This window comes from Anarhichas minor, unplaced genomic scaffold (genome assembly GCF_050575085.1).
Source record: "Anarhichas minor isolate MPS153535 unplaced genomic scaffold, ASM5057508v1 ptg000020l, whole genome shotgun sequence".
Classification (NCBI taxonomy): Eukaryota; Metazoa; Chordata; class Actinopteri; order Perciformes; family Anarhichadidae; genus Anarhichas; species Anarhichas minor.
Window position 1 is genome coordinate 1,539,077 of NW_027466466.1, and position 8,431 is coordinate 1,547,507.

Here is an 8,431-nt window from a genome sequence, read left to right on the forward strand (position 1 = left end):
AAAACAAGTCCTGCCTTTGTGTTATGCCATCCCATTGTGGCAGTCGCTGCCCTGCATACCAGGCTGGCTGGACTTAGAGAGCAGACTGTCTATTGTCACAGCTCAGTGGCCAGAAAAGCTTTATTTGTGGCTCTAATCAAAAGGGGAATTTACTGAGGCTTAGGCCACTGCACTGCAATCAGCAGGAATCTGACTGAGGGCACAGCTTCATAGACTCTGCACTTTGCAGGGCAATGCATACTCACTTTATTCATCAAGTGTCACATGTGACTGTCCTAAAACGTATGAGCTTCAATCCTATATTTGGCACAAAAATAACAATATGCAACCACATGTTAGTTTTGAGGTTTCACACAGAAAACTTGCAGTTTACTTATTACTCACTTTAAGGGGAAACACAGGTGAATAGGGTCAAACCTTTAATAACGTTATGCCTCTATGAATCCGGACCTTCATGGTACTTGTTCATTTTTTTGTCAATGTACTAAATTAGCATTTGCACTTTGTTTAGCTAACATTAGCTAGCAGTATCTCTGACGAGACGTCTTACATTCATTGGGAGATAAAACTGTTATTGTTAGTCAGAAGGTGCAAAGGAAACAGACAGGGAGCTGCAGTGCTGGTGAGCCTCTTCAGCTTAATCGCTGTCATGATGTGCCTGCAAGCTAGTAACATAGGCTGGATGACAAGTATGAATGTAAATCAGAGGCAAACTGCAGGCATTGTAGCATAAAGTTAAGTCCTTTATTTGCCTACCTCTGACAGGCCATATCATTGAGTCTGACCAGTTATTATCATTGAGTCATTAATACGTTCATCTGGTTATAATTGCAGTCTGGTTGGCGTTAAGTTGGGACGTGTATCATGATTTAGCCATCTTGAGTAAAGTTGCTGGAAAGAGCCCAAAAACAAAGACAAACATTTAGATAATAACAACATCACATAATGTGTTATTTTGTAATTGTCTGGAAGCATTTTTCGGTCAAAGGGAAACATCACAGATATGATTGGGTTGTGGGAGTTACCTTTCTCGCCCCATTAACTTCAATAAAACTGGCTCCACTGCAAAAAAAAATGTAAATCTCTTGATCAGACCCCCTGCTCACCTCTACTCATAGCATCTATTGTTTTTGCTTTGTCTGTAGCCAATGTGTAGCATTGCAGTCACAGCACAAAAGCAAGTAGCTAACGTTAGCCTGCTAATTCCTCCCTGTTCATGTTAACGTCACACCGATTAGAGAAATGAGAGGAACAGAGGGCTGGTGTCCAGCTCCCCTCTACCAGGGGACTACAGCCGGGAGGAGAGTGGACGGCCATTCCGGAGACGGAGGCTTGATGGTTTGAGCTGGCTGAGTTTGAGTTGAGTTTTTTTTCTTGTTGCTCCGAACAACTTCTTTTTCGGGGTGACATTACGTTACAAAACTAAAGTTGGGTTTCGGAAAAAGATCATGGTTGGGCTTAAATTAACTACGCATAGTTAGGTTTTTGCAACAAAACCATGCACTTAGGTTTAGATAAACCGCCACAAAAGTTACGCTTAGGCAACAAAACCACAACACTTGTCTAACACCGCTCTCGCTGTTGAAAGTTTGTTTGAGAGTTTGTTGGACCCGTATCTTTCCCCTCCTACATTCTAAACTGATCTTTCTCAATATTGAATTACTGACCGTTGCATCGTCAAGTGGATGCGTGTAAGTCTTGTGTCCACCACAAAAATGGATTCTAAATATCTTTTCATTGGCAGTGTTTTCACTCTGTAGCGACACAGTAAAGACGGCTTCCTGTCCATGTATACGAAAACATTGAATTTTGTGACTATTTCACAACCCGCCATGACACTGGGCGGGCTCTTCTCCCATCAAAGACTCCCAGCAGAGAGACTGCAGGGTGTGATTCTTGTCCCATTTGTGGTCTGTTAAATTCAGTGGCTCATGCCATATAGCTATTGTAACTGTCATATTTGTCGATGCTGCGTTTTGCCCTCTTTATAGCGTTTTTCAAAATGATGCGGCGGGTGGACTTAGGCTCTGACCTGGGGGTGAAGTTACACTTTAAAGTGTAAAAAGTAAAACCACTCAATGCTCAACTCAATATTACTCAATATTATTAGATTATTATTACGGATACATTAATGTGTACGTAGCAGTGGCGGGCTGTGCATTTTATACCTGGGCCTTCACTGCTGTCCTGCAGCTGAAATACCACCTTATAACCTCATGATGGCGCCACAGCTATTACTCGTTTCTAAGGCTGTAACTATTTAAGTATTCATATTAAACAGTTCGGTACGAAGCTTACAAACCGAAAATTACATTTGACTAATACTAGTGCATTTGGAAAATGCAGAAGCTTAACTTGTGGAAAGTATACTGTTTTCTGCACTCATGTAGAACAGTGGTTCTCAACTGGTCTGGCTGCGGGATCCACCATCACCCCTGAACAACAAGCCACGACCCATTCTTCTCTTTTAAAGTCTATCTTATGATATTACTTTCACAATTAACATAAACAATGTACTGCTCTGCTATCTATTTCCTCATCTCAGCCCATCTCAGGAAACTTGTCAGAATGCCCATATTTGATTGGCTGAGCTGCATCACGTGATCGTTTCACGATTGTCACGTGCTCACCCACTGACCAATCACAGCACACGCTGCACCTCACTGCAGAGCTGCACCTGGACACTGAGCGGCATGTAATGCTGACGTCATTATAGGCCAGCTAGCAGGCTCTGGCACGTCAAAGAATACGCCCAACATGTCAAACTAAAGATCTGATTGGTTGAAGACTATGACAATCAACAATATCGTCCCTATTCACTTAAACTGCAAAGGGATTCACGTGAGACTCTGCAGGCCTCGGGCCTCTCTTCTTACCTAGAGACACAGAGGTGAGATCTGATTGGATAAAAGCTCTACTTAAAACAAGCTGCACTGGAAGCAGAGCAACTGAGGAAGACAGTAGCTGTGCAATGAGAAAATAAGATAATGGGAAAAATATTTTTATGAATTATAATACATGTAGTGTATTTAAGAACAATTCTTAAACTATAAAATAATTATAACTTTGTGATTCTGTTGAGGCCAGCAGAGAAGGCCTTGCAGGCCCTGACGGCCCACCACTGGTACGTAGCATATAACTGCTGTAAGTGGAGCTAATTTCAACTATTTCATATACTGCTGGGCTGTTAAATCTATAGTAGTGCATCCTATTTTATAAGATTTTATTTCTCAAAAGAAAATCTTAGTGTGTCAAGTAAAATAGCTGTGATGTAAATGTTAAAAATGTTTTCCTCTGAAAAGTAGTGGAGTAGAAGTACAAAGTCGCAAAAAAATAGAAGTTTTTAAGCTGCTGGTAAAAGAGGAACATTTGAGGAAACAGATAAAAAGGTGAATTTACTAGGCTACAACAACGACAAGTGGTAAATACAGGCAATGAAGACCCATGGAAAGTGATTGCAAATCAATCACTGCCATCATTATTCTTGCTGTTCACTCCCCTGACATATGCAGAAAGATGTCTAAGAATCTAATCCAATAAAAGGAGAGATGCAGTAAGCCTTAATTGCAGTAATCCTCTTTTTGACCATTACACATAATGTAAGGCATCTCACTGTAAGAAACTTACAGTAACAGAGCCAGCGAGGACTCGAAAAGCATGCAACCCTGACCTCTTGTGGCTGAGCGGGAATAACATCATGTCAAGTGCAATTTACAGAATTATTTTTCTCCTGTTGTGAAATGAGTACACTGAAAAAGCATCAAAAGAAGAATGAGCGTAATATGGACGACCTCTTCCACATATCTGGGCTCTACCCTTGCCGGTGATGAAGCTCTGGAGAACGCGCTGAAGTATTTATGAAAATGATCAGATTTGAAAATGTTGGAGTAGCAGTATAATGCTAATGTTTTTATACAGAATTGGTTTTAAACATTCATGTAAAATCCTGCGATCCATTTCTGAAAGAAAGCGCCATGAGAATTGAAGTGCCGTGATTGTGCACAAGAAGAGGCGTGTGTGTTCAGATAGAGACATCGTCATCAAGTGGAGGTGGATAATCGCATGTGTGTGTGTGTGTGTGTTTGTGGGGGGGGGGGGGCTCTGACCCTTGCCTGCAGATGTTTTGTGTTGGAGCAGAGTTCTGGCTGTATTATTTTGCCGGTTCCGCTCCCGGATAAATATCTTTCACAAGTTTCAGGGACATTTACTTTAGCTTCTGACTCACAACACTCACAACCACATCTCTATGCCCGGTGTTACCACGGCAACGGGAAGGCCAATACCGCTGAGGTAGAACTGCACGGATGGAGATATGGTGATGCTATTGGTGTCTTTTGTCTTGAGTTTCCTCTGTAGTGAGTTTATTTTCTGGAGGTGATAAAGGTCTCTGAATGCAGCACAGACACCAACTGAAAGTCAGTCTGAGATGAGATCATTTCTGACGGATTCTTACCCACCAGACACAAGATGACAGAAACACACCAAATGACACAAAGAGTACAGTAATAGTACAAGAATCGTTGGGATTTTTCCTGCATGTTCCTGTTAATATGTGTGGACATGGGACTCACAAGGATATAAAACACGTTGATGGAACATTGTGAGCCTTAGTTCTGTTAAAAATGTGTTCATAATGGGGAAAAATAGAAAAGCTCAGTGTTTGTGGATTTTGTCTCTTATTTTTTTAAACTTATTTCCATTTGGTGTGAGTATATTCTTAGTTTGTGCCACCAAAGTCACCATCATGTTTAGGGTGATGTAACCAATAGCAAAGTTTCAAGCTGATTTCTGAATGTTTATTTGCGATGGACACTGGAGGTACTCGCTGGAACCCTTGACACAGAGACAGCGGCCTACAGGGATTAGATACACTGGAGGGGTGTAGGGGATTAGACACACGTGGATCCAACCAGGGGCCTGGCCGACAATCACAAAGGCGGGAAACTCACAAAGTGAAGTGATCTGAATATCTAATATCTGATATTTATGCAACACAAAAATAATACAGGAAAGAGTGAAATTACAAAATGAAGTAAAAAACTTTGGACAAGAAATGACACAGACCCCCACAGTCTGAGGGGGATCTGGTGGTCTCTTTCTTGAACACAAAGGTAACCTTATCTTGCACGACAGCTGGATTAACGCGATGTCACGAGATCTCGCGATAATCGCCGGATCACATATCAGACGAGAAAAATCTATCTCGACAGGCTTCAAGTAATACGTTTGTGCCACCGCTGGTCCGGAGCACAGACCAATCAGCGTCCCTGAGGTAGCTTCTGCTGTTTTGGCCAGTAGCTGCCAGTACCTCCTGACTTAGGTGTGTGGGACGACACGGGGAGGCAACTATTCGTTTGGCTTCTGAAGAGGTGCGCGTAGACGCTGCATACGCATCAGTTATACCAGAACTGGAGAGTATTTCTTCACTGACTTAGAGCAAACAACGGCATAGAAATGATGTTTTCACTCTTCTCCTGACTGGCTTTGGTATGAATTTGATTGGCAGATGGTTCATCCAATCACCAGCCAAGTATTTTTTGAACAATATGGATGGTTCTGTGTCACAAACCATCTAGCGTGTCAGGTTCAATATGATTAATAAAAAAACACTAAATAAAAATCAAATAACTTCACAGGCTATTTGTGTGGTTATGATTGTGAAATCTCTGAAATTCTAAATTTGGTTGGTTCAATAAGATGTGTTTTCAGTATAATGACAAAGATCTCTTATTAAACTCAGATATATTGGTTGTTGTATAGTAGTAACACTTCTTTTTGTTGAATTGACAAATTATACAAATGTGAAAAGGGGAAATCTTTCTGCTGCTATGGGTCCGAAATGCGCCTTTGGGCTTGTTGCAGTAACTCTGCTCTCTTCCATGACCGACACCACACTACGTCACACAGGAGGAAATCAGAGGTGTGGAATCAAGTGGCACCCGATAACACAGGACTTCACGGGTTTCTCTCCAACCAAACAGTCCAACAGCTCCTGCTGAGAAACACATATTTTCCCAGGCAGGAAGCTGCTGTGCTGTTCGATTTGGATAACTGGTCAACAACTGCTGCCTCCTGCTGTCTGTGAGGAAGAACTCAAATACTCAGTAGAGACCAGCTACTGCCTTTAAATAATGAAGACTGTAGATTTATGGCTGGACAGTATCTGCAATGTTCTGTAGTGGTCCCAGTAATATTTATTTGTTCTTACTGAAGTAGTTTATTACATGACAGGTTGGAGCTACGTTTGAGTTAAATAATTGAGGACTGCTTTAAATTGATACATTCAACAGTATAATCATGTAGTTTCAATGCTTTGCTGTTCTGGATTATGGATTTAAAAGTGTTATTGTCCTACTTTAGTGCTGTGTATGTGTGTCAATGTCCCAGTCAAGCTGTTTTGTTGTAGTACAAGTGCCACAAGATGACGTTAGCTACATGTGAAGTATGGGAACCGTGCAACTCACAGTATTTTCCACAACATGTTCGCAGATTGAGGGCCCTGTTCTCGCGCCACCGGACATGTGCCAACACGCCCCAAACCCCCAGGAAGTAGATGGCGCCTGTGCACTTTGAATCGTGGAGACCACAGTTGAGGGGTGACTGTGGCTAAGTGGAGAGCAGGGCCGTTCTTCAATCAGAAGATCGGTGGTTCGATCCCCGGCTCCGCTAGTCGTATGTCGATGTGTCCTTGAGCAAGACACTTAACCCCAAAATTGCTCCCGTAGCTGTGCCTACGGTGTAGAAATGTGATATAATCTGAATTGTAAGTCGCTTTGGATAAAAGCGTCTGCTAAATGACTGTAATGTAATGTAATGAGAGGCCCTAGCTGCTTAGCTTCTCCCTCTTAACGGCCAAAACATGAGGCACTGTCCTAGGATGGGAAGAGAGGTTATGGCCCCGCCGCTGCTTGGGCAGGTCTGGGATCAGCCATGGCCCTGCTACTGTCAACAAAGTCAGATCCGGTGCACTCTAGATATTGGGAAGCACCATTCAAACCCAACATCAGAGACAGAACGTGGCCCGTCTTCAACATGTTCTAAAAGAGTTCTAAAATTTACCTCCAACTGCAGTGACATTAAAGCCAGACTGCTCCATCACTACTCAGCTTCCATCAACACAACAAACACAGAGCAGGTCAGTTCGTCGTTCTTTTCCTAGTTGCGTTCGCAGGCTTTACAATATCCCTGTGCACAAACATCCTTTCATCCCTTTCTCTACGCTTCCTTTAGCCGTACAAAGCAACAAGATCTCTGCTCTTCCAAACATGCCTCTGACAGCCAACACGAGAACCCAAGAGCAAGGGGCCGCACTGGCTAAGCTTGTTGGCTCTTCTCAGCCTCCTTCTGTATTTTAGTCGATCCTTTTCCACTCCTTTTGCCACCTTGGCTGCTCCCTTTCCAACTGCCTCTTTCTGCACACCTACTCCCCTGTGGAGGTGCCCATGCCATGTCCCCATTTCCCAACCACACCTGTAGACCGACTAGCAACGCACCTCGGTTACACCCGTCAAGCTAAATGTTCTAGCCACTGCTCTACAAAACCATCCCCATAAAGTGTTTGTTCACTTTCTCACCAATTTTCTCGTCGTCACTCCTCCATCCTCATCTCCATGCCTCGGGCTAAGCAATCTCACAAAAACTTTGTCAGAGCTCAGTGTTCCTCTTTCCGAAGAGAAAACCTCAGGTCCTCCATTTCTTTCTTTGCCCTCTGAGATAATACAACGCATCATTCCGCTTCTGTCAAACTATCCCCGAGAAGACAGATGTGCATTATGCCATACACATAATCCATGGGTTTGGAAGGCTACTGGGGAGGGAGAGGGTTTGCTTTCACTTGGCCCTCAGAGTTCAGATCTATCAACTAAAAGTCTCGCTTCCTCTACATTCCATGAGCTGTATGCCATCGTCATAACTGCCAATCTTTGGGGGGCACAAATGGTCTAGGAAGTCCATACTCATCCATTCCGGTTACATGGCAGTTGTAGCAATCATAAATAAAAATGGATCTTTTCTATCATGCAGTTCATGCGCAGACTCAAGAATAGTTCATTCTCACTGGCTGACTGCCAGTAACGAGTTTGTTGTGGTGCTCAACTTCCCAGGCACCACAACAGCATCGCTGACTCACTGTCCTGCTTCTCATCTCAGAAATTCTGACTATTGGCCCCTGAATCAGATGTTCATCCCTTACCAGTCCCACCGTTTTCAGCCACAACATTCAACTAGCTCTACCGCTAGAAAACCTCTCAAACGCCTCGGAGCCATCCTTAATGCCCGCCCGCTGCACCCTCTCAGCCTAACTGGCTCGAATTGTTTTTAAGGCATCACCATTCATACCTTTGACTCTCTCATAGTCACACTCCGGAGAAGTAAAACCAACCCCATCAACTTATTTTCGTATAGACTCCTACCTCAACCCATTCAAGCTGCT